This window comes from Prinia subflava, chromosome 3 (assembly GCF_021018805.1).
Source record: "Prinia subflava isolate CZ2003 ecotype Zambia chromosome 3, Cam_Psub_1.2, whole genome shotgun sequence".
NCBI lineage: Eukaryota > Metazoa > Chordata > Aves > Passeriformes > Cisticolidae > Prinia > Prinia subflava.
In genome coordinates this window covers 98,422,421-98,449,941 of record NC_086249.1, presented here as the reverse complement: position 1 = coordinate 98,449,941, position 27,521 = coordinate 98,422,421, and the positions used below count along the sequence as shown (strand labels likewise).

General features: G+C 40.6%; 1 protein-coding gene across 1 annotated transcript in view; it reads right to left on the bottom strand.

Moving 5' to 3' along the window:
* Positions 1–24,029, bottom strand: part of PRRG1 (proline rich and Gla domain 1) — a 531,308-nt gene extending 507,279 nt beyond the window's left edge. Inside the window, exon 1 of the mRNA XM_063393005.1 lies at positions 24,025–24,029. The gene's annotated coding sequence lies outside the window, so the exon portion shown is untranslated. The remainder of the gene's footprint in view (positions 1–24,024) is intronic.
* Positions 24,030–27,521: the final 3,492 nt, after the last annotated feature.

Sequence of the window (27,521 nt, the reverse complement as noted above, 5' to 3'; positions counted from 1 at the left end):
AAGTAGAGGGCATATGTGTACAGGGTCACACTTCTGAAATATTTACTCCCTCTTCTACCTGTCAATATTCCCAATTAAGTAGCAAATTTTATTCCAAGACTATGAAATAATTGCTTCTAATAAAAATGTATTTTGTGTGGTAATTATTTTTGAACTGTTGTAGGTGTAACTGTTAATGAAATTCAGTCTTTTGTCTCTGCAGCCACCTTCTCCTTGCCTCCCCAAGAGTTTGCTACTTAAGAGCTTGCCAACTCAAACAAATTTAATTGCAGTGCCTTTTTCTTTCTTATTTCATGCTAAGCATGGGCTCACAAGACAGCACAGAGATGTAAGACAAGAATTCCTCTGTTTTTCTGACACTTGAGGGAAATGCAACAAACCCTGAGTTCAACTTTGCACCCAGGCAATGACAACCTGTCCTACCTGCCCACCTCTCTTTCAGTGCTGTAAAGCAATTAGGTTTTTTGAGTTTGGAAAATTTGGGATTAATTCTATCCCCTTCACATCTCTTGATGCTCTCCCTCCTTTGCAGGCACTCCCACTAAAAGAACAGGGAATACAAGAGCATTTCCCCAAATGCTACTTGTTTCATTAATAACTACAACTACACTTCTTGATTTTGCTAAAAGAAAGGAAGCTGCACCAGCTTGGAATTGGACTTTGTAATCTCCTTGTAATTTTGAACATAGTTCCTGAGAGAATCAGAAATTTTACATGGCAGATTGGCTTTTGAAATACACAGATTATAAGAATCCGGAATGTCCAGTGTGGGCCTTCCAAAGCAAGAAGCTGAAACAGGTAATTTTCAGGGGTCTTTTTTCACTGGCATTGGAGGCACTGCCAAATCTGCAGCCTCAGGCACCTTGTACTCCAGAGCAGTGACTGTGGGAGCTTTACCACTCATATCTGACTCTAAGTGCTCACTGGCAGTGGTACCCTGGTGCAAATTTGCCATTGCAGTGCAGCTTTGTCAGCCTTTGCTCTCACTCAGCCTACGGTGAACAAGCACGTCTGTGCTGCGATACGAGCACAAGCCCTCCCAAAATATGTGCATTGTAACCTTTTTTTTCTATTTGTACTGCAGTTCCATACACACTGCTGTGTCAGCAGCCAGCATACGGTGTGTGTGTCCTGTGACTTTGCTGGTCAGATAGAAAAAACTGCTTTGATCTCATTCCCAGCTGCTGTGTAAATTGACTGCTCCTAGAATATAAAGGGACTGGTTTATGTTTCGTATCGTTTAATGTACTGGAATTACTACCAGAAATAACTGTGTTAAATTAATTGAAATTATTAATTCTTCCTTCTGTGGAAAAAAAAATGGCGCCACTAAGAAGTCACACAAGAGTTTAATTCCCTGGTTTTATGGCCACTGAATGTATCAAATGCACAAAAACTCTTGACTCCTTGTTAGTCTCAGAGCAGGACTGAAGGCTTTGAACATGGATGTGCTCTGAGTCTTGGGGCACCTACCCAAATACCTGGGTATTTGGAACTGTGATGAGACACACAACTCTCTGCATGCTATAATGTTATATCCTTGCAAAACCTAAAGAAAAGGAAAGCTAATAATCCTATAACAATAAAACTTAAATTCTAGTCATCAAGTTATATGCATCATGGATAGCCACACCCACAAAATGCCAAGAGACTCAGGTTTCCTGATCAGCAATACAGAGTTAGAACTGAGCTAATATTATAATCCATTCAATTAAAACAATAAGGAAAATAAGATAAAGTTCTGCCCTTCTCATTTTTTCAGAAACTGCTGTCGAGTCTTCTGCAAACAGATTTCTGTGCTGTTCACATTGAGTCTCCTGAAGTTCCCAGCAGCTTTCAAACCATATTTCATCTGTTGTGGAATAACTCAGTTTGCCCTCACGGGCTCGTGCCACAGACTGGCTGTAGAAATGGCTTTGTTTCAGCTCTGGTTCAGCACACCACAGCAGTTACCTGGGTGCACACACAGCAGTCCAATTCCTTCTGGAATTTTCCCTTCTTCAGCTTGTGCTTTTCCCCTCAAATCCCACACACACTGAAAGTGCAAATCGTGGGGCTGCTCACTGAAAATAGTGTTTGTTCTGCCTGACTGAATGAGAATTACAGCAAAAGCAAACCTCCCCACCAAAATAGCAAACAACCATTTTTATCTAAAACAATCACCGTGCCACTCTCAAATCAACTAGTTTCTCTGATGTTTTCTGAAGTCACGGCTAAGCTTTTAAAACTTCAGATTGTTTAAATGTACCCACTTTACAGCAGCCTCATGGATCCTAAAGGGGGCCCACAAGAAAGCTGGAGAGCGGCTTTTGACAAGGGCATGTAGGGATAGCACTTTAACTGAAAAAGAGTAGATTTAGCTTAGCGATCAGGAATATATTTTTTACTGTGAGGGTGTTGAGGCACTGGAATACATTTCTCAGAGGAACCGTGGATGCCCCCTGTGCTGTTTTGAAAGCAAAACCAGTGAGACTCCAAGTCAGAAATACAATTTAATACAGAGAGAACAACAAGAAAGATAAAAATAAAATAAAATAAGATAAATGCAATAGTACAAAGGACCACTGACCGAGTCAGAATGCAAACCTGACACCCTGTTGGTCAGGGTGTTGGAAGCAGCCTGAAGTAAGTCCTCCTGGAGTGACAGATGTGGCTCCATTGAAGTAGAGATGATCCTCAAGAAAGGGTCCAGTCTTCCTCTGGGAATCCAGTGGGAACAGGCTCCCTTGGTGTTTGGGATTGCTGTTTTATCCCATGGAAAGGCTTTGGCTCCTCCCACTGGGTGGAGCATCTCCCAATGGGATGAGGTGATGTTATCAGTCATGTGAGAGGCCTTCAATGGCCCATTCACAGGTGATGTCCCTCGGAGGAGGATGGGTGGAGGAAGAGATAAGGAGGCCCTGCCTTATCTGGTATTATCAGGTGTCCCATTAACAGAAGGGATCTGCCCTCTTCCCCCCCTAGAGTTACAAGAGATAAAGAACAATATCTCCCAACTGGCTTCAACAGATGAAAATAGAATACACATTTTTGGTTACATTTCTCAACCCAAGACACCCCATCCCTGAAAGCTGGAGGTTGCTCTGGTGGGAGGTGTCCCTGCCCATGGCAGGGCGTTGGAACTAGACGATCTTTAAGACCCCTTGCAACCCAAGCCATTCTGTGATCCTATGGTTCTGTAATCATCCCTTTTGAAAAAGGGAAAATAACTGGCAATCTTGATTTAGGGCATCCAAGAACCTTCCACGAGGTTCTTTGAAACTCAGTTGCAACAGGAAATCAACCATAAGCAACAGAAAATGAAAACAAAATTTAAGTTCAAGAAATCCCCCCAAGAAACAGAATTATTTCTATATTAATTTCTCTATTTAAAGTATGTGCTAATTTGGAAGAAGGGAATCAGATAGAACAGATTGAACATTATGCTTCTGATAAAATTATTCAAGTTGGCAAATAATTATGCTTAAGACATTTTGTTGGTCTGCCCTTAAGAACCACCAGGTGAGATTTCACTTTCTTGCCAGCATGAAAGAGACATGAATATTAAACTCTGACATTTTGAACTGTCCTTTAGGCATCTGAATTTTCTTTAAGCAGATGGGACAAGTACCTCCCTTTGTTCTTCAGCCTCTGAGGGCACAACAGAAACTTCAGCATTCCATGGATAAAACTTAAGAGTTGATGAACACAAGATGATATGTAGATGACTAAACCAGGAATTAATAAAATTATCATAGGAAAGTAAGTTTTACTGAGCCTTACTAAAAGGACTCATACACCATTAAACACAGGTTAAGATTTGCTGAGTTGTAGACACATAACTAATGAAATTAAGTGTAGAATGGGAATATAAAAATGCACACATGGATGTTAGCAATGCCTCTGAATTCAGACTAACACAGGCACCAAAGCAGGTGAGGAAGGTAACTGGGGCTATGGAAAACTCTTCCTATGAAGAGACTCAAAGTGTGGGCTTTTCTAAATATGAAAAGGAGGTGATGAATAGGAAAGAGATCAAAAAATATCTCTGAATTAGTGAGGTAAAAAAAAGCAAGCAAGATTCCCAAAAACTTGGATTGTCCTGTATCATAGCATAAGGACAAGACTTTCTACACATAAAAATGTTAGAAAACTTTCCAATAAAGAAACCAACATTTTTCCACATAGCAAAAAACTTGGTGGAATACTGAGTTTGGGCCTGATTAGGGCAGGGACTAAGTTATTCAGTTCTTCATTTGCAGTTCTGATAAGTAGAAACAGAAAAAATAAGACATAGAAGTGGTGAGCTGAACCCATACCAGTTCCTGTTCCTGGTGTTCTTAGAGCCTTTTCTGGAAAATATGAAATTACAGGGGGCTTGCTTCTGAGTCCCAAATGCAGTTTTCAGCTCCTGGTCATGGAGGCAGAAAGCCAGGCTGGAAACACAGGGAATAGAACCTCTTCTCCTCAGTGTCCACCATCCTTGGGGCCTCTTGGGAGAGGTCCCACTGCAGAAGGACAAGTAGGACACTGCTGCAGGGGGCCTAAAGCATTGGCTCCTTCATTAGCAATCACCTTATTTTCCATTGCCTTGGTATTGAATGTATTAACTCCTTCATTAGCAAACAGCTCCTTTTCCATTAGCAATCAGCTTATTTTCCATTGCCTTGGTATCGAGTGCATTTGGGGGTTGTGTCAAGAACAAGAGGCAAAGCAGCTCTGTGTCGTGGCACTCTCTTGGCAAAGCTGCTGCCTCCAGCCTTCCAAAATGCTTCACCAAATCCAGTAGGGTAATCAGAGCTCCTTAGCAGCTGATTTAAACCCATATACACATTCCACTGTACAGTCTTAACTAGATCAATTACAGAAATAACCACAATAACCATGACAATTTGCCTGCATTTTTGAAAGGGAGATCACAAGAGGGTGATTCATTTGCTTTGAAATGCTTGAAGATAATTGCTAGTTGCCTATAACGATATTGTTTGCTCAAATTCTTGGCTACTTCTTTTGAACCTATTATTTTACATGAATACTGTTCTGTTTACTGTCAGCTGATGATCTTTAACAACACTGGCTGGGCAGATCAGGCTAATCTCCTGTTAAGCACAGGCATGCTTGTGAGGAATTTCACAATTAGTGATCTCTATGGAGAGAGAAATCCTCACAATCATGAGGTCTGGACTGGACTTGTTCAATTTAAGTGTGTGATTTTATTCTTGCAGTGAATCAACACATTAAATTGAAGGTCTTTTCATGATTTCAAGAACAGCAATCATTACACTGGCTTCTTAGTGAGTCAGGGTTTTCCTATAAAAATGCCTCATTTGAAATGGCTTCATTTTTTAATATTAAAATAAGTATTCTTACTAAGTAGATGTAGAACTATATCCTGGTTTGCAAAAAGAAGCTATATTCTGTTCATGTATCATTGGCCCAGTTTTTAAACTGCTGTAAGTTGGCATTAGCTCACTGGATCAGACAGCTGAGATCTGTCATGGTAATTTGAATTTTGTCAGCTATTTCTGCTATATTAAAAGTATCTAAACTTCTAATGCCATGTCAAAAAGTAAGAGGCTTCCTGCTTCTCTAATTACTTTTAAGGTGTAATCCATGGTGATTCTTCTGCATTGGCACAGATTTATTTTTTCTCTAGCAGGAAGCAGACAAAACAATATTGAAAATGCAGTGGCAGTCACAGAGAGCAGATGCCAGAGAACAACCAGCCACAAATATATTCCACAAGATCTCTCACCTTGACCTTCAAGCCTTATGGACTCAGGGTTCAGCTGATTATTGGTTTGTCTCCTCCTTTGAAGCTCAGGTGAATGTTTTCATTTGAATAAATTGTAGCACGGGTTTTTTTTCCAACCGATGATAAATTTCACACACTTCCTGTAGAAATGCAAACAGATGGACCATCCCCATGTCCTAGCAGTGGTGTATCCTGCTACCCAAGTTCTCCTCTGGGGTGAAATTCAGCCTTGTGCAGAGGGACCAGGCTGGCCAGGTAGCCTGGAGCTTTCAGCTAAGCAGGACATGAGCCTTTTTCTGACTCACTGTGCAGCAAGCTACGTGTTACCTGGCTTCACCTCCTTATCCCAAACTAACTTGCATTTAAAAGAATGTTATCCTGAGGAGCCCCATCAAGGGCAGAGCATCAGACAGATGGCAGTCTGGCCCTCAGAGACTAGGGTATAGATAGAGAGAGAAAAAGAAAACAAATGAAGATAAAAATGCTGCAGTGAGGAACCAGCTCTTCAAAAACTGTGTGGTACCTTGCACAATGGTCCTTTGATCCTTTCTCCAGTATGTATATTATAGGTATGTAACAAATTTCTAACATTCTGCACAAACTCTGTCTGATGTAGTTATTTTTGTTGTCAAAAGCATTGTTTCTTTCCTTAACCTTATTCCTACCTTGTACTTAATTTCTTTCTGTTTTGTGTCCCTTTTTATGTGCAAGTTCTGAAGAACACCTTGAGCTATAACTGAAGTTCATTTCAGATCTCTAGGGTCTGTCCACACTCTTAATGAAATAAAATTGCTATTGGTGGAACATGTGAAATGAATTGGAATAATTTAGTCTCCCCAGTGCCTGAGTGTATGTTTCAGCAGACATTTAAGCTGTCCCCAAAAGGCAGAGTAGATGTTTATTCCTGTGGGTTGCACTGGGGGTTATGCACCCCGTGGTGTGCTAGCAACTGCCTTTTGATGAACACATAATTCACAGAAACTATTCCTATTCTTTGAGCAAATCTGATGTACTAGACAATAAAACCCTGTTGTTTAGACAGCCTGTTTAACCTTGGCTCTTGGCTTCATGGGCTGTTAGGTTCCTAGGTAATGATTACAATTCTTCATCTACTAGAGCTCGTGATGTTGTAAATACAGTTGAGTTAATAAGTCACAATTTCCCCCTTTTTTCACTCCTTCCTAAATGCCAGGTAGAGACAAGAGTACTGTCTCTTTGCTGGGTCTGTATGTAGCATTGCATCATATCTCTCCTGCATGTACTTTAGCACAGCACATGAGTGGAGGGGCCATTAATAAGTGTTTAATTGATGACTGACAAAATCAGACAGTTCAATTCTTTTAAAAATAATGACGGGAGAAATAAAAACTGTAAAAATGGGTTTAAAAAAACTGATCTTGCTGTGCGGCAAATTTGTTTTCAGTACAAATTATGTGAAAGCTACTTCACCTTTCTGATATGGAATCCTGAGATAAAACCAAAATGAGGCACTGATATTTTGGAAGGCAGCAGAAATTTTGTTTAAGGCACAGCCTGGGATTTGGAAAGTCCACTTTCAGTTATCAGTTTTGCCATAGTCTTTTGACTGAACAATTTGTCTGCCTTTAGCTCTTCCATGTGCCAGACATGATGGACATTTCCTCTGCCCAATATTTTTTTATTACTTAGATCCTGACCCTCCTGCAGTCAAATACTGTATGTGGTTAGAGAAATGAGAATTAGCTCTTTACTGGAGACTTTATGAACTGTAGCTGTAACAGCCTGGAAAGGTGAATAAAATATTATTTAAAAAATCATTAATTATTAGGAAGGCATGACGGTTTCTGTAATGAGATATGCTGGCCTTTTAAACTGAGTAAGAGAGGTTCTTGAGGGTATGTTACCCCATTTCATTCCTGTTCTGGAGAGAGCCAGAAACACCACCTAGCCCAAGGAAGCTGTGCTACAGAAAAAGTAGAATTAAATAAATCCATATGGCTTGAAACTGAACACAAAACATTATAAAGGGGCAAGGCAATGCCTGACAGTGAGGGGGAAGATAAGGCTTGTAGCTTATTCCAGGTGAAACACACTGCTGAAAGAACATGGGCATCATATACTTTATATTTCCCTGTGGTAGAAGAATTCAAGCATGTTTATATGCATTTCTAAAAAAATCTGGAATCTCCATTTGGTAAGCTGAAAGTCCAGGATATTCTCTTTTTATTTTGGCTCCCAGAATAACTCTTTTCAGGCTTTTGATTTATACTGTAATTATATTCTGGGGTGAGTTCAATATTCCTATAGGAGAAGCTTGGGCTTGCACTGCTCTCTTTGCTTCAGTACAAAGAATATTCAGATTTCTGCTTTTTCATCAATGATCTAAATGTATGTGCTTTCACTATACTTAGCACTATCTCACCTGTCACCATTGATAATTACACATTGTAAAGAAAATTTAACCTACTGTTTGCATATTTATGTTTTAAAAGTAATAATAACTTCTACCAGCCCAATGCATCCCAGTTAGTGACAGCCCTGATACAGCTTTGTTTAGTTAAGACAGGTGAAATGATAATTTACAAGAATTATTATCATCCTCTCTTTTCTCACGAGTCTCTTCTAAGTATAGCCACTTTATTTAGATATCTAAATATCAGTCCTGAAGCAAGCTGTTCAAGCAGCATGCTTGGTAATTCCTGTGTCTAAAAAATGGAGCCCCATGAGAACGTACAGCTGACAGCAGGCACTTGTGCCTCTGGAAAAAGATTAAAAATGTACCTGAGACAGGGAGCAGCCTTTTCGTGTGCCCATCTGGTATCATCTCTGTTTTTGTCCAAACCACTGCATAATCTGAAATTTCAGCACAGCGTGTCTGCCAAAAAGGTAAAACTTGCTTATGTGCTAAGAAACCTGGGCAATAATGTGAAACAGACACTGAGTAGCTCTTTCTGCACTAGATTAAAATGCACTTACCAGGTCTAAATTCCTGGGCCTCAATTCTCATCAGTCTGACAAATATAAACTAAATGACATGAGGTTATACTTTGTGCAACCTTTTGAAAGGAGAGCTCTGGTGCACACTGGAGCTTCTTGCACTGAGATATTGCTCAAGCCAGGCAGTCTTTTAAAAGCCCATATAATCAGATACTTGTTCATGTTAAGTGTCTTGAAGCGAGGCCAAAGGCACTTGATGTCTAAACAAGGTCAATTTGGGATAATTTTCCCCATTTACCATCCAAGAGAGCTGCATAAGGGCTCTGCCTGTTAGCTGCCAGCACAGTAAACACTCACCTGCCCCCTGTGCCTGCAGCCCCAGGGGACAGCACACTGGCAAGGATGGGAAGTGCTGAGCTGGTTGCATTGCTGCTCATACAAAATAGCCTTCTTGTAGAACTCTTATAATAAATACACATTTGCACTTACAGAATATTGTTTTTCCTGGTTGAACAAAGGGATATAGCTCACAATAGGGTGAATTGAAGGAAAATTATTTTATCTACAGGAAATTTAGATACTGAGGAATGCTTTTGTGCAGAGTAGCAACGTTATAGTTAGTGGGGAGAATAAACAGTAGGACAAGTTGTCTCCTATTATTAATATAATTTACATTTAGAGCAAAAAGATGAAGGGGCTTCTCTGTCTTACAAGCTCACTACAAATTCAATAATTACCCCTGTGTAGTGGCTTCCAACACTACACCTCTGCCCACACTTCTCCTGTGCACTTTGGGAGTTTTCACATTGGCATATATGGATTTTCACATTGGCATTTATGGATATACAAGAACACATAAAATTGCACATGTAAATATATACACATATATGAAAGAGGGATTCTAATTTTGTCCCCTGCTGCTACAATCAGTCAAAAAAAGGAGGTGTTTCAGTGCCATTATACAACAGAAGCAATGAAACTGAGTTAACATAAAGAAGTGCTCATAGAGTAAATGAAGCAGGATCCCACCCCAAAGCAATGTCTTTTTTGGTTCTTGAAAAATATGCTCTTGTTTTTTTCTTTTTGCACAGAGGAAGGGAGGCAAGGGATACAGGAAGTTTTTTATTGTTTCAGTTTGGATATAATGGTAAACTCCTGAACTCATCCACAATTCATCACCATGGGATAAATATTCTCAAGAATGAGCCACCCTAGAATTGACTGTGGAACAAACACTTGTTTCTTTCCTTCAAAGCAAACTTGAAATATGGTGATGTTGATATGGAGTGTTATGTGTGTGAATACTGAACTATTAGTTGTAACAATGAGTAAGTGTTGATTGCATTTTTTGAGTGTTTTCTCATGAAAGGAGTTGGTGATTTGACATATTGAGGATTTCTGCTCTGTTATTAAAAACAGCTGCAGAGTATTAGCCTGGGATGAGAGCCACAGCCAACAAGTGGCAGGATACTTGTGACATATGTACCACAAAGGAAAGATTTAATGTCTTAAGTAATAAAAACAACTCACTGAGTCAGAAAAAGAAAAACAAATGTAACCCAAAAAACCCAAAACATGTTTCTCTGAGATTTTTTTTTCCATGGGATTTAGAAATTACAAGAAATCATGAACTAGATCTGTAAAAGGTCACTTTTAATTTGCTTTCATGGTTATGCAAAGGTATGACCTTGTTGTGTTTTCAGAGCAGTTCATCATTCTCCAGAGAGAGATTAAATAAAGAGGAAACTTACCTCTGGCAGCTAAATCAAGCCGTTTAGATTTTAGACCATCAGCTCCAGCACACTTAACAAGATTAATATGCAGGAGCTCCTCCCATGTCTATTCAGAGAGAAGGAAGAAAAGGGCAAATGAGGGAATGAATTAAAATCATTAGGGCCTGCAAGAATGAAAGGCAAGCATTCCAAGTAAGCAAGTATTTATTAGCACGAGGCCAGTTTTAGAACTAGTGAAATGATGCATTCATCAGCAATGGCAGAAATATTTTTGGAAAGACCACTTTCTGCATGTTTGTGTGCCACTCACCAGACCAGTCCTCAGCTCCTGGCCTTCACATTTCCCTGTCAAACATTTAAGGACTCTCCCTCTCCCAGCAGCTAGAAATTATCTCGTGTCTTGGTACATCTTACAACATATTTACTTTGATCTGAGGACAATCAATAATAAGAGACTATGCTTGACAAAAGCCCTGTCTCTCTGTGACTGGTCCCAGATGATGTTTTACAAACAACTTAGCAAGTTTCTGCAGCATTCACTCTATATTGATTTCTAAAGTACTCTCTAAGTATATCAGTGGATTTGAAAAGCATGGGCATCAGGCAGGACGAAGAGTAGGGATTTATAAGAAGAGAGGAAAAAGAAATCTTTTTAAAACTGACTGCAAATGAGAACAGAACATACAAAGGCTAAGTGGATGGGAAGCACACTCCCTTTCAGACAGCTGTGGAGCAGTAGCCTGGATATTGTACACGTGGGATACAAAGCAAAAAAATCCAGCTTACAGTGAAAGGCTTGGACTGGTTTAGCAAAGAAGGTGAGACAAAGTCTTGCTGTATTTAAAGCTAATAGAGGCTTTCATTCTGTAAATTTTTGGGGCGAAGGGTCATAAGTCCAAAGTTCATGGTGTGTGTGTTCATCTAGAGAATGGGACTGGTGAGAGTAAACACATGCTATAAAACCAGAAAAAATGCCCTGCAGAGTCAGACCAACAGTCCACTTAACCAGGAATTTATCTCGAACAAATAGCAAGAGAAGGCTTTTTATTCCATCATTCTCTTCTAGCATCCATAATGGTTTTATTAGGGATATTTGAGATTACAATGCTGTCTTTTTCATGGCTTTTTTCATGTCTTTTTTTCATGTCTTTTTGCAGACCTGATGTCCATGAATTTGTCCAATCCTTTCCTGAATCTTTTATAAAAATACCTCTATCTGCAACCCTCTGTGGCAGTATATTCCAAGAAGTGCCTGTTTTCTCTGCAAAAAGAAAGTACTTATTTTAATGGTTTAAACTAATCTTTCACTACTTTCAAATTGCCTCAAAAATACCATAGTCATGGTACTGAAGGGTTCAGTGAGCAGAAGCTCCACATTCACTTCTGAGCCTAAAGCTGGGAATTCACTCTTTATGGCAAAAAGAAGAAAATCTCTCTTTGACTTCATCATAGGTTAAGACAAAATGACTGTGGGTAGTCATAAGGAGTTGATAAGAGGAGCACTTTCAGGGTGCTGCAGGATTTATAACTAAAAAAATACCTAATGCAGCTGAAAAAAGGATTCTCAAGACAATAGGAAAGTAAAACTTGTCACTTCTTGTCAGCTTGGGAGGTGAGCTAGACTGAAGGTGGTAAAGTACAGCCACAGCAAAAGGGGTGTATGGAGATCCAGGTTTGGGTTTTCTGCTGCTGGAAAAAGCAGCAAATGCTGAAACCAAACAGATGTTGGAGACCTTTCAATACTGCAATGCAAAAACCCCTTTGTAATCCCTGAAGACACAGTAGCTGTGTTGGAAATAGCCACCATTGCTGTGTTGGAAATTTGCAGTGTCCTGAGACACCCACATGTGTGAGGATGTGAAGAAAAAAGCTGAAGAAAAAAGCTGGGCACTTTGACACATGCTGTGCCAAAGTACATATGATGTAATCATTTTAGTTGTGCTTAATACAGGATTACATCTACCCTGCCTTTGATTTCATTTTGAGTAGATAACAAAGCTTTTGAGCTGATGACTGGTGACTTTCAGAAGGTTGTACTAGATTGGACTTCTGCTGAGCAGTACTGATGTGATGAACACCCTCCCCTGTGTGGAGATAAGACAGCAAACCCTCTCTTAGACAAAAGGATTTGAAGTGAATCGTGCCCCAGTTTCTACTTGTGAGAGCAGAGAGTGGCACAGATCAAATTCTGCTGGCGATCAGCACCTGTTGCTCAGGGAGAGCCAGAAGGATGGAGTAGAGGAGATGAAGCAGGATATCAGTTTTCAATTCAGTCATACAAAGTAGATCCCATCCCAGAGACACAAATGCGTGTTTATTTCATTACAACTAGCTCAACTCAGCACTGAGCCTCCTCCTGATGCATTTTGTATCCTCAGTGAGAAAAATGTTGATTTTCCCTCTTAAATTTGCTGCAAGGGCAAAAAATTGCCTTCCTGTGTGAGAGAATACCAGATATTTTGTCAATATAAACCAAGCAGAGTAGTACTTCTTCATACCTCTTGGGTTTGTTCAACTTTATAATGAAACTAGTTCTTCGTCAAAACAGGTCAGTGTGTGATTAAGTAATGGGCAATATATTTATGGTTCTGTTGTCAGGAAAGTTTAAAGATAATCATATCTGAGTTGTTGTGTTTATTTTTTCTTAAGTGATTAATTTCTGCAAAATATCCCCAATCCAGTTATGTAATTTCCTACAAACACTGTTTTGTAACCATGGGTCTGATTCACCACTGCATCACTCCACTTTTATACCAGTGCCAGTCTAGCTGATTGATTTTCAGAAGGGTTATATCAGCATAAAGCTGTAGCAGTGGAGTTGTGAATCAGACTGAAGCAGGGGCAGCTACTCCAGGCAGAAAAATTCTTTGAAGAAACCCAACAGTTAGAAGCATTGACAAGGCCATTGCATCCATAGATGGCTTTCTGTCATCTCTGGCTGCGGGAAAGCACCCCCTGGGTCCTGCAGCTTCACAGGTCCACTGAAGCTACAACTCCAATTCCCAGCACATGAGTTCCTCCCACCCACATCTCCTCCAGCTTGGCTCATTTTTAGCCTTTTGCCAGGAGGGGATGAAAGAATGAATCTTAATGAGTATTTTTTTAAAAGGTGGTATAAATTCAGAACAGCCATGTTAAATGGTGAGGGCTTGGCCTTTCCTAAAGGTTTTTAGAACTTCAGTGTCCAATGCAGAATAATTTTTCTGGCTTCTGCATGGGACTGGCATCTTTTCTATCTGCATCTCCTATATAGAGCTGGTCTGGGATATTGGAGGCCAGTTATTATTTCTGTGTGTGCTGTGGTGGCTGGGGCTCAGGACTCTCCTCCATGCTGTGCCTGTGGGGCTGAGAGGGGACCCCCAGCCTGAGGAATGCTGAGCTCTCCCCCTTTTCCCCCAGCTGGCTGCCTTGTGGGATGTGCTTGGAGAACATGAGATCATGTGTTAGATTAAAATCCCTCTCCTTCTGCTGCTGCAACTCTGCTGTGGAGAGATGGATTTTAAACGTGTCAGTGTGATCAATCAGATGCTTTTTAATGAGTCTAAGACTGCAAGAAGAGACAGAGGCAAGGAATCACTTATCTCTCAGGAATCAGACAGTGATTATAATTACATATGGAGTTTTTCCTGTGTACCAGATTTGTTGATAAATTTGCTTCACCTTTTTCTGTTTCTAACACAAAGGATTAGTGGAGGATTTCCACTCATAAGAAAAAAAGCAAAAAGGAAAAAGAAAAGACCCCCTAAAAACACCACCACCAAAAAAATCCTTCTTTCTGGATTCAAAACCTTACAATACAAATAAAAATATTGGCCTCTCAGTATATTTTTTACAATGTTCTTATCTATTTCTCCACAAGAAATAATCCTGTGTTTCTAAATTTTCTAAGAGATTTCAGCTGCTGGACATGTCAAGAGGAAACATTCTTCCTGCCTTCATTCCAGTTTTGCCAGCTAAGAGTTGATCCAGCAAATTGCACGTTACCAGAGCATGATGTATTGGTCACTTGAAGGGCAAGATACCTACTAAATAGTTTTCACTGTGAAAATATTTTTCTGCTTTTAATTTGCTCACAGTACCCAGTTCATGCTTCCTGCTTAGTCATGGTTTGTTTCTTTGTGAATTCTTTTGTTGTTTAAAAGGTTCAGTGAAAGGTTTCCTTTCCTATTTAGGCTCCTCCAGCTACTCTGCTTGTTCTCTTTGTCCACATAAAGAATGTATTCTTCAGTGGTTTTCCAAGCTGGATTACACTCTAGATGATGATCTTTAGGAAGAGTTTTCATTTCATCATCACCATTTCTCAGCCAGCCTGTTAGGGCAGCTCAGTAAGAGCTGCTGGTGTGCAGAGACCACAGAATATCTGCAGCCCCCTGTTTGTCCATCTCCATCTGCTGGAGCTTGTTCTGTACATGGTGTGCAAGGTCTTTGCAGGGCTCCCATTTTTCTTCTTTGTGTTTATGACTGAGAAAGACATGGCCTGGCTTGGTGCAGTGCATGCCAAATGAGGCTGGTGCTCCAGGCCCCTGGAGTCAGAGCTGCATGGTTAAACTGGACTTGCTGAATGTGAAAAAGATCCACTTTAAACCCTCTGGGGTTTATCTTTGTGGGCTCTGTTGTTCTGTGGCTGGGAATTGCAGTACCTAAGGATCCAGTAAGTGACAAAGATTCTCTTGTAGCACTCAAAATTGGGATAAGAGGGCTTTCTGGAAGAAGTTCTGATTTCATCCAGAGAGGCTTAATCTAACACATAGAAATATATAAAAAATTTAAACTAAACTAAACTAAATTAAAATACATTATTGACCATTTATTTCAATGTGGGCTCACAGAAAGACATACCTGTTTACTAGAGATCTGTTTCCTTAATGATGTCTGAAAGAGAAGCTGACAAAATTTAAAACTAACAAGTTGACTTCATTTACATTTTTAGAGTAACAGACACTACAGGATTTTGGTATATTCCTGGAGAAAGACTCACCTGACATCATGTTTGAGAAATTTTTCAATTGGGAAGGCCTATATTTATTTTTTGGAATAAAGAGGGAAAAAAGAACATGGAAAAAAAAAAAAAGAGAGACTGCCCTCAGTGATGATATATAATATTTTTAGAGAAATGTCACTGTTCAAAACTCACTTTTTATGTTTATTCATAAACCAAATTTATTTTGATAAGAAAATAAAAGAATTCTGATGTTTTACATTTATGCTCTCCCATATTCTCTGTAATCTCCTAGCACTTCTGCTCTAAATTTTTTCAGTGTTATCATTTCAATTACCTTGAAGCTTCACAGAAGGAAAGATGGAGGTGCACAGAGGAATTCACCAACTCAGAAGGTGAGCATCCCTTACACAGGGAGCAAACCCACCTAAGAAACGTGGCTGACAGTCAAAAAGGGACCTGAAAAGACTTGTGCAGCTTACATGACACTTTTGGACAAAGGGGTTTAATTGCCTGTAAAAAGAAACTGTGAAACCTTCCCAGCTGCCCCTGAGTTGAGTTCTTCTTTGGTGTTAACTGAAGAGAATCCAAATTGGCTTTCCCTGAGGGGTCTCCATGAGTTGTGAGCTAAAGCTCAGTAAGTGGAGACAATATGGAGATTCAGTTCAATAAACTGCTCTGTAGAGTTGCACTCAGTCCAGATGGGATCAGAGGAATTGTAAAATCCTGGGGGGAACTAAATTCAAATTTAATTCTCAAAGCTTTCCTGAAAGATTCCAACAAGGTCTGGCTTGCAAAAACTGCAGTTACAGCCATTAATTCTTTAAGAAGGGCACTGCTGTGACAATTCCCCTCTCCTCACTTCATAACCCAGCAGTTTAGCCCTTGGCTCTCTCTCTCACCCCCAGTGCTCAGCTCCCATTTTCTGAAGGGACTGAATCCTGTAACCCTGCCTGTGCCCACAGCTGCCTGTCTCAAGGGCAAGGCTCACCTCATTTTTGCCTTTTTCCCTTGAGGATGTTGTTGGGATGCTCTCAGGCCTGAGGTGGGAATGGGCTCGGTTGGCACCATGATGCTCAAGACAGCCTTCCTGGCTGTACCCTGGCCAGCAAGGGAGGGCACCCACCACGTCCCGTGGCCCACCAGGCCCTGGAAGAACACCTGACACCTGTGGTGTGGTAAGGACAACACGTTTGCGGTGAGGAAGTGCAGGAGTGCCTGGCAGGTACCCTTGGACAACAACAATGACACCTTTTAAATATCTCGTTACCTTATTTTCCACTTCTTGTTGTTTTCTTTGGCCATCATTGCCCCTCTCCCTCTCCTCCCCAATCCTCTCCAGTCAAACAACCCAGACTCATTCACTTTTTTGCTATTGGTTCAATTTTTACTACTGGTTCCATTCTTACTACATCCATAGCCCAGTCAGTATTCCTGACCCCATTAGTGGCACAGTTAATCTCAGCTTTATATCCTGTGGCTGCTGTTGGTCTTGCCCAAGGTCCCAAAGCTCCTTTGCAGGGAGGTTTGTCCATCTCTCACGCCTCTTCCTCTGAACCACCTGTGAAACTCAGCCATTCTTCATGGTGCATTGGAGCTGAGGCCAGGGCAGTCACTGTCCCTCAGCTCTGACAGTGCCAGCTGCTTTCCCTGCTTGGGGTGAGTTACCAGCTCCCATCTGGAACTGCCAGGCTTTAACCTTTGGTTAAAGCTTCACATAATGCTCACCAGTCTGAAACAGCAGCCTAAAGCCATCATCACTCTACAGCTAATAAAAATCAGAATTCATGGAACTCTGGACTGAATGAGCTTAGGTGAACAGGGAGAAATAGAAGAGACCTTGCTTTTTCCATGTCCATATATGATGGAGGAGTTCTTTGGTATTGTCATTATAAGCATCTTTGGCATAACCCAAATACTCCATCAAATCCAACAACACAGCTGAGGTGAGGACTTGTGCTTGTGCCTTGAGATGCCTTTACTCCTGCTGCCAGTGAAGACATCTCCAGCAGGAGCTCACAGGTCACTGGGCTCAGATTGAAGTGCAAAGTGGAATCATGCCTCAGAGAAAGAGATGGAAAGGGTCTGGCTGTTTTCATGGTTCTTTATCTGTCAGCTGGGACGTATTGCAAAGCCATGACACAACTCAGCCACAGCTGGTCTGACCTCATTCCTCCTAGGCCTTGTCATCTGACAAGCAGCCAAAACACTGAGATTGAAACAACAGTTTCTTCTGGGCCAGTTGGAAATGCTCTGTACACAAGGGTCATTCCCTGGCTGTGACACATTTCAACAAGGGGACATGAGCTGCCTTGGTGCCAGATATGAAGGTAGGAGAGAGCAGAAGCATTGAACCAGATTCTGTCACACACTCCTCATCTTCCACTGGGGCTGGCTGCCTTGCAGGACTGCTGATGTCAGAGAGGATCATTCAGCTCTTCCAAGCTCAACTTCTCACCTGCCAGGAGGGCTCTACCAGCCAGGGATTTGCTTAGCACAGCAAATGTAACCAAGGGGACAACCTCGTTTATCACAGGACTCATTCATCCAACAAGAACTCAGTCCAAAACTCTTCCTCAAACCATTTTCCACACCTTTTACTGAGATGACAACTTCAAATGTTATACACTGGAAGGGTGAAATGCATAACATGACTGAATAATAACCAAAAATGTTGCCAAAGTTCTGTACCTTTTAGCTACCATCTGTATGTTTGGAAACTGAAGAGGAGGCCTTCACAAGGTGAAGACATCACCCATTGGAGGAAGCATATCCAGATCCATGGAAAACAGATCACTCATGCAATAAAACTATTTTAAGTGCCATATCCTGACAAGTACTAAAAAGACAGAGGCACAAACACAGCTACAGCTACAGCCAAAAATTTTCACAAGTCTAATTTCAGCTTGGATTGAAGGGTGATTAATGTAAGCTTTGTCTGTTATTTTCTGTAACCACACAGCTCCATGAGCACACATCCGCAGTTAAACCACTTGGTAGATGGGCTAGGGGAGAAGGGACCATGAAATTCCTTTTTCTTTATTTTTTATCTTTTCAGAGTTTTCACATTCCAGCAGCTAGAGGTTTTGGTTGCTGTCAGTTTCCTTAAATGCTTCTGGGTCAAGAGCCAGTATTAGAAATTATTTGAACAGTCATTCTTTTTAAGCAAGAAGACACTCACAGCAGCTGTGATACAAGAAAATCTGTCTCAGAGCAGCTTACTGTGCAAATGCAGTTCTATCACAATTATTTCAATAAGAACATACTGTATTGTCCATAATTACATCCATATTAGGAGGAAAAAAATTAGCTAAGCTGTTCAGTTACATGCCAAAACTATTTCCTGTGGGATATTTATTTTGACTAATGTTAGGGGAAAAAAAATGAAACCAATCTGGCCTGGTTTAAAGTACTTGATTTTTCTTTCATGTTTGATGGAGAGAAACGAAGAAAGTGAACAATTTATGTAAAGCCACTGCTAGGTTTTAGGGTGGGAAGAGTTTTTAGGGTGACAAGAGTTCCTCCCTCTTGGCAGAGAGAAGGAATTCATACGTGCCAAATGAGACAAGGTTACTGTTCTTAGGGAGAGGTATTTTTTCCCTATCTACCACAGCACTTTTCTGTGGTTTGACACAATGCCAGCATTCACTGGGACAAAATCCTATCTCCTGATGTACCAACTGCTATTTGGCTTTGGGTATTTGGAAATATGCTCTTGTTGCTACGGTGATCTCAATATAAGTCTGGTTTCTTGCCTACTTTCTTTTTCTTTGGTTGCTGTTGTTCTTAACTGCAGACCAAAATAACAGATCATATCACTCCCAAATGAGATAAGTCATAACTAGCTAGATACTCTTTGGGAAAAGGCACAGGGCTGCTACAAACCCTTGGCTGACTGTAATACTGTCTTTAAACCTGTGTCACCAGATTCTACTGTGAAATAGAGGGAGAAGTTTGTATAAACTTAAGAGTTCCAGTAAGAATCATTGGCAGACTACAGTTCAGATTCAGTTTCCCTGAAAATTTTACAGGGAATTTTACACAATTATACACAATTCTACTTTTATTTTTTTTTTCGCTCTGAGGCTTGCCTCCCTGAAACACTGCTTTCTAAAACCAAGACAAACAAACAAAAAAAATCAGTTTGACCATTATGAACCCTGAAATTTGGTCCTATAAATTATCACTGCACAGTTGTTAAGTATTTGTGAATTCTCCATCAAGTAGTTTGAAACTGTAAAGCACTAGGATGGTTTGTGATAAGATTGAGGATTTGGTAGCATGAAGAGTAAGGATTGATCAAGATTGAGGAAGCATATTTCATTAAAAACAAGGCATTTATATTCCCTTTCCAAAAACAAGTATTGAAAAATCTACATTCAAATTCTTTCTCTCCTGCATTCTGGTAATGAAGACCCTCACTACAACATATCTCACTATTTGTTCCACTCCCCTAATCAAACTGCAGCAGCATCATGGTTCTTCCCTTCTTTCATTAACCCCCTATGGCAAAACATTTGAAGAGGTGTCAGTCTAAGGGAGCTTTTTCCTTTGCAGATTGAAACTGGTTTTTGTTCAAAAGGGTTCATTCAGAGTTAGATGAATCACCTTATTTGAAGTGGCTGTATAGCAGGTGTAGACAATAATTCAGTATCTCCTGGTTTGGAGAGCTGACCAAAAAGGCATCCTGTGCCTTTGGATGTCCATGGATGAAACCCAGTTACATGGAAAAGCAGGAATCTGCCTGTGCTACCCCCACGAGAACAGCACAACAGAGCAAGGGATATTGCTGTTTGAAGGAGAGAAATCATTCGGGGAGAATAAAAACTTGTTGATGGTGAGAGGGGAACTCTCTAGCTTTGAAGAATTTGGAAAAGCCTTGGTGTTTTTCCAAACCTTTGAGAAACCACTCCATCAGCAATTGCTTTGATTCAGCCTTACGGGAGAGAAGAGTTCAGAGTCAAGGATGTGAGCCCATTTACACAAGAAGAAAGGAACTCTCCTAGAAGGGTAATTATGGGAGTACCAGAAGGCAGGCTCAGCCCTGGGCACAGCCTGTGACAAGTGCTCACTGCTGTCCCTCTCACACTGCAGGAGCTCAGCCAGGATGCCACTGCACCTGGGCCAGTGCTTCATGTTGGACAAAGTTGTTTCACTGTCTGCCAAATCCACATCTCCCCCATTGGCTTCAGCACCTGTGAAGGAGCAGGGTAAGTCTGGAAAATTTTAACTCTAGATGTTTCAGAAAAAGGTCTTTTGATTTAGGGATGTGCAGACATTAACAAAACAATCTTATGTGTGTCTTTCTGGTGCACTGGAGTGTGTGATGCTGTGACTGCTGTCCCCAGGCTGAAATGCTTCCCCCACAATTGATCTTTTTGTTAGGAGCATTACACTGAAACCGAGGAGCCTGGGCCACTTTCCAGCTTTGTCACAGATGTCCTGTGTGACCTATAACAAGCTGCTTGGTCTCACTGTGTGTTACTTTGGAGACTGGAGGGGGATGCTTCCCTATCCCAAGGGACATTTGTCAATACACATTAATCAGTCTTGTGCAAAGCTGTTAATGGATACTGGGACAGGGGTGAAAGTGAACACCACTGTTCCATTTCTCATGGCATAATTCCATGGGAAATGTTGATTGTTCTTTCAGACCAGCCTTCCTAAGAGTGAATTAAGGCAGGTGATGCCTTAAGAGAGCTTCTTTTCTTTGTTCACCTTTCTTCCTTCTTCCTCCTTCTTGATTTATTTTTTTTGTTTTCTCGGCTTGTCATTCCTCTGTTTCTTTTCATATCTATCTACTTTAGGCATTACTTTTCATTACTCAGCTATTTTCTCCCTCTGCCATTTATTCCTTCCCAATCTTTCTAATATAGATGTGCATTGGACTAGGAAATGAGGAGTTTTGCTCACCCCTTGGGCTCTCTTGTGTGCCTGCAGAATAAATAGAAATACATGTTGAAGTACTTTTCCAATCTCCTGTTTAATGCACACTCACATTATAATAATTATTTTGATACCGATTTTGCTGTGTTTCAGGGAGCTGTTACCTGAACAGTTATACAACAGTGATCTGTTTGTTTGGGTAAAATTGTGGTGAGGTGATTCAGAGTTATGGTGTGCATATATGCTGAAATGCTGGGTTTGGGTACATGGAGGACAACTGTGTGAGAGAGAATATGTGTTTATGCTAGAAATTTTTCATGCTGAAATTGATATCGTGGCAAAAAGCCTAACAGAAATACCAGAGACAAACCTTCTCCTCACAAACATCTTCATCAGAACCTTCAGCACTCCTGTCCAGGAAGGGGATTTTGCCTCTCTGTCACGTAGGGTATAAGGGGGCAGAGAGGATAAATTATGTGAATTTAACGTCTGTGTTGTCTTAAGTGAAAATGAAACACGTCTTTAGCTTCTTCAGCTGTTCTTTTCTTGGTGAGTGCATCTTTTAGGAGGTGTCAGTGTGAAACAGCCTGCCCAGATGGAATTCCACCTTCTCAATGCATGACTGGTTGTTTAAAGCCACTGCTGAGTCTGCAGTGCTGTGCAGGGATGGTGGTGTGTCTGCAAAGCAGAGAGTGAGAGGGAAAACAGGAAAAAAGATAAGTACATTACTGGTGTGTACCTTTGCCTAGTGATATCTTGAATAGAAATAGGGGAAAAAGTTAATAAATATAATTAGTGACTTACATTGGAATAGACAGGGCTATTTAGTTGACTTAGTTTTTATTCAGTAGCTTCAGGGATTCTGCTGCAACTGCTACTCTTACAGGTTATATGTCTGTGTAAAAACTATGCTGGAAATTTTATTCCAGACCTTCTTACCCTATTGGCAGCACTCTCAATTCAGTACAGTTTGTTTGTTCATTCTGCTCTGCCTCTGCTTTCTGCTTCAAGTAACTTATCTGAAGGCATGGGCCATGAACACGAGGATGCTGCTCCTGGAAATAACCTCAAACACTCACTTCTCAGATACTGTATTTGACTCTCTTCTGCCTGCAAAATTTGCCTGGAATAGCAAAATTTGCAAGTTTATGCTACCCACAATGTGTCAGAATCAGTTAAGTAACACAGTGCCCCAGTTCCTATTGAAAAACAGGAGGAGAAAAGCAAGAAAACCAAAAGGAACAGTATGATTTTTTTTCATGATAGCTTCTTATCTTTTGCAAAATTCCAGTACAAATTTCCTGTCCTCTGACACCCTAAGCAGATGCAACTTGTAACTGCTCTGAGCATGACAGTGTCCAATACTTTGTGTAATGGCTGAAAAGCCTGCAGTTTGTAAACATTCTAAATCAAAATAACATTCCTGAAAAATCTGCTTATAAAAGATTAAAGTGCCAGGTTTGATTTTGAATTTTTTGATACAATACGCTCCAAGCAAAAACCTTACATCTGAACACACTGACACTTTGTGCATATTAGTAATATTTACTAGAATTTTTCAAATAAACTATATTAGTGTGTGTTGTCAAGAACAGAGTTGTGGGTCCAGTGTCCTGAGAGTTTCAAGGCATTCAAAATTTGCCTCCTGGCTTTGTGGCTTAGCTAATGGCTTGTTCACAATGCTGCCAAGATCTGTGTAAGCTGTTTGACTTGCAGAACAAATGGAGCCAAATCAAAGCCATATCTTTATGCCAGCACTGATTTTCTTCAAATGTCTTGTCTGTAGCATCCACAGAAGCATTATGCTAGCTGAATATTTGGGAGGAGATTGAGACAAGGGGGTGATTTGCTTTTCTGTATAGATTTTATCCAGCTTCAGCTTACAAATCACATTCATGTTGGACACTTGCTGACACTGAGATGCCACAGAAGGCAAATCTTATAGAAAGGGTCTTACCTACTGACCATATCTGAATCATCTATCCAGAAAAGGCAACAGCAAAAAGCAATCAAATGGTTTTTCGTTTGATTTTTTGAGGGAACAAATACCTGAGTTTCCTGAGCTGTTCATATTTCTTTTAAAAAGGATATTAAGAGAGGGGAGAAAAAAAAAAAAAGAGAGAAACATTAGTTGGTGGGCTGATTGTGGCCTTGAATATTTTTGTCATCCCAAGAGCTGGCCTTAGAGAGCCTCAACAAAGCTGTAATTGGGTCTGTGGGTTTCCAAGGAAACAAGACTAATTAGAGTGTGACTGGTGGGGAAATACGGTCTGGCAGGTAGGGTTCTGACCGAGGAGCTGGGAGGGAGGGGTGTTATTCCTGCTCTCACCTGTCAGGGGTGAGATTTGGCAGGTCACTCACACCTCTGGAGCTGCAGGGTTTGCAGTGCTCCTCTCTGCCCTTGAAGTGCAGCAGGGAAGCCCTTGAGAGCAGCAGCACCTGCACCACAACACAGCACCCTGTTCTGGCTGGTGCCTCTGGGTGCTGCTGTAACCCATGTCACCACACGACTCTTCAGCACAAAAATGCTGTTTGGATCATTCCTCTGACATGTTTTATATCCTTTTGCCAGGGATTTACAACCTAAGTCACCCAGCGACCTTTAAAACCTGTGACTCTGGCTGGAGATCCCATGAGGATTTTGCTGCTTCTCTCTCTCACAGCATGTCTGCACAGTATCAGTCTTTGGAAGGCTTCTCAAGCTTCACACCCCCTCCTGGAGGCAGTGGTTGTCTGATATCCACCTGATTCTCCTCTCAGGTACCAGCAGGCTCTCCTAACTCAGCCTTACAATCTCTGACCCACCATGCAGACCTGCAGCTCAGCCTGCAGCCAGACACTGGGAGCCAGGCACCTCTGCCTTTCCTGCTGCTTTCCTGCAGACATTTTTTTCCTTGCTCATAACACTTGAGAAAAGTGGAGTGAGGCAGCAGTGCAGGCAGCTCTCCCCAGAGGACCACAGCCTGTGGTAAATGGTGTCTATCCCCATCCCACTGGTGTCTGCACTGAAAACCAGGCTGGCTAATGAGAGTTTCAGCAACAACAGTAAAATTCTGTCTTCTACCCCCCAGTATGACCTCTGCTGACTTGTGCTGGCACGGTGGCTGGAGCTGTCACTTGCATCACTGAGATCTGTCCCTGCAGGATCACAGCAGCCATGGCAGCTGCCTGTCTGAGCTCCAGCTAAAGGAGTCCCTGTTCCCAGCAACTTCAACTCCTCTGATCAATGAAGAAGAAAATGAGAAATATCACAGCCCTCATCTTTCTCAGGCTTGCCAAGATGGCATATTCTCAAAAATAAGAAAGACTGTAGCTACTTGTGGCAAGACAGTGATGAAGGGGATAATTGGACAAAGAAAAATGAGCTACTAGATAAGAGGTGGAGAAAAAAGGGAATTAATAGCCAGGATAGAAACAAGATGCTTCTTGGCAACAGGAGAAAGTGGGGGAGAAAAAATGGAGAAATGTTCAAGTATAAAGAAATAGAGAGGTCAGAGGTAGTAAGGTCAATGGTGAGGAATGGAAAGTTAATATCCCTTGGCAGAGGATCAAGGGACACCTGACAGGAGACTGCAACAGGCATGATCCTAAAGTGGAGCACTCTCCTTTGTACATCAGGCAGATTCCTGCCCTATTTTATATGCACTTAATAATTTATTTTCCACTGACTAATCTTTTAATACAAGTAGTAAGTAGTGTTTTGAATTGTTTGGCTTAGAATTTCTCATGCATTAACCAGTTGCTCACTAATTACATTTACTCACTCCTAACAGTTCACAGTGATTTACCTGGGAATTAATTGGATTTTGTTTTCAGCTCCTTGTCATCTTTAATGAGATAACAGCTGTCCAGGCCTGAGTAGACAAACATAGGTGGCAACAGGCTCTATTTTCATAAGTGTAAGTACAAAACTAAACTGCAAAGTCACTGTAGTGTTGACAGCAAAGAGAAGGAAACCTTACCAATGGCAAAAACATAAAAAGGAGATAAAGTTATTAACCCAACACATAGGCTCGCAGTTCATGTCTCAGAGAGGGATTTTTTTAGCCTCTGAACAGATAAGACTTTATTGAGCCACAGCTCTCAGGACTACAGTTACTTGCTAAAATATGAACCTAAAAATTTCTGAAGGGTTTGACAGGAGATTCAAGCCTTTTCTGAATAACAGGTTAATAATTTCTCCAAGCACTCTATTTCTCCTTTTGCAAAAATAATACAAATGCAAAACTCTTTCAGATTTAATCTCAGTGCAATAGAGACCCTATTTTAATAACCGGTTTACCTGTAGGAGCTGCTTTACAGCTGGTGTTCTCTGAAAATAAGCACTTCTATGCTTCTTCAGGGTGTAAAGATACTGTATGAAAATACAATGTCCTACAGATTTACAATGCTATCCTACCCTCCTACTACTGATAATTCATTAGAATGGTATGGTATGGTATTAAAAAAATGGAATTTTTGTATCAATACATATGACAGTGACAGTAATATCACAGGATTCCATTATGATCTGTATTGTTATGATGAATACGCAATTATTTCACTAGGCTAAGATACTCTTTCTAATGATTAGTTAAATTACTGCTTAGCTGCAATAGAAGTCTCCTGAGATTGTACATGACATCCACAAGGATACAACACAAATTAGTAGTGGTTAGTTCAGTGCCTGATTTCAGATGAATCAGAAAGATAAGGCACCTAAACTGTTACTGCAGTGCACTGCAAGTCATTACTACTTTGTTGCAGAAGCATTCATCATAGTCAATTTTTCGTTGTGAACTAATGCTTTGGTCTACAGGAATACTTTCAGGCTGATACAAAGCCTTTTGAGGAACCTGTAAAAAAATGATTTGATAAATTTCTGCCAGGAAAACAGGGCAAACACAGATGCTTCTGGAGGTGATCAGAAACACCTGTCCCTGAGATAAATCTGTTGCGAAACTCCGTGGCAGTGTCTGTTGAGATCCCATTCAGAGCCACCTGCTTCTGCTGGTCCCTGACATAACTTGGAAATGGTTCAGGCCTTAGATTGCTGTCAGGATGCTTGACCAGGCTGTATAGATGATACTGGGAGGCCTCATTGCTTTTGTTCCTTCTGGTACTCCACAATGTTTGTCTCCTCGTGTGTCATGGCAACACGTCTTTCAGCAGAGCTGCATGAATTCAAAATAAGTAAGTAACAAATAAAAACAGCCTGTTATTCAGGCTTGTCTAGAAAAACTTAATGCTGACATAATATTTTCCCCTTTAGTATTAGGATTTATCTGCATAAATAAAAACAGTGATGGTAATACAGGATGAGAGTCTATACCAGCTTCCCTGAAAATAGGAACAAGTACCTACAGTGGATCAGAGAGGTAGGATAGATGTTGCTAATGGACTTAAGGTACAAGAGATGTACCTTTCCCTATTTCCCATAACATAGATTCAAATTCCCAAGAATGTGTGCTCCTTCCAAGGCCTCTGCATGGCAGAACTTATGCATAGTTTAAGAAATAAATCCACATTTCCTTTATATGATTTATTTTCCTCTAAGTTTCTTTTCTTTTGTTTGTCATCACATTGTCACTAAAACTAGTGACACTAAAAAATTTAGTGTATTCACCATTTCTCTGCTGAATATACAGGACTTTAGAGAATCACTTTTAAACCCTCATTTTAATGTTGCTTGAAAGCATTCAGGGATTGCAGCAAAAATATTCCTCATGATCTTAAATAGGCAGTGGGAAAATATGGTGTGGAAATAAATGATCATATGGGTTCTCCACTGGCTCACCAGTTTTACAATAATGATTAGAAAAAACCCTGCACATCAGTGACACAAGCATTAACTGTAAATATAAGTTGACACCGGCACTTTCTAAAGGCTTTGTAAGATTCAGTGTAGTGAATATTTATGAAAATTGCTATGAATATCCCAGCTTTATACAGGGGCATAGTGCAGTTTGCAGGAATATTAGCCTGGGGAAGATGAATAGACCAATTGCCATTTTGGCTAAACAGGTATAAAACTGGAATAACATGATTGCACCAAGAGGAACTTGATTATATCAATGGGACCAATATTTGTTTACTGCTATAGAATTTCCTAGGTCATCTTCTGTAATGTGGAAATTTGGATGCTTCCCTTTAATGTGTTTCTTCTGTAATGTGGAAACACACTTTCAAAATAGCAGTGTATATTTGACAGCAGTGTGCTTAGGGAAGGCTGATCTTACTGAGATTGTTAGCCCTACAAGATATGCTACAGCACATTTCCTTTATAGTATTACATTGTGTAAATTGCTTAAACTCAACTCACCTGTCAAGATAA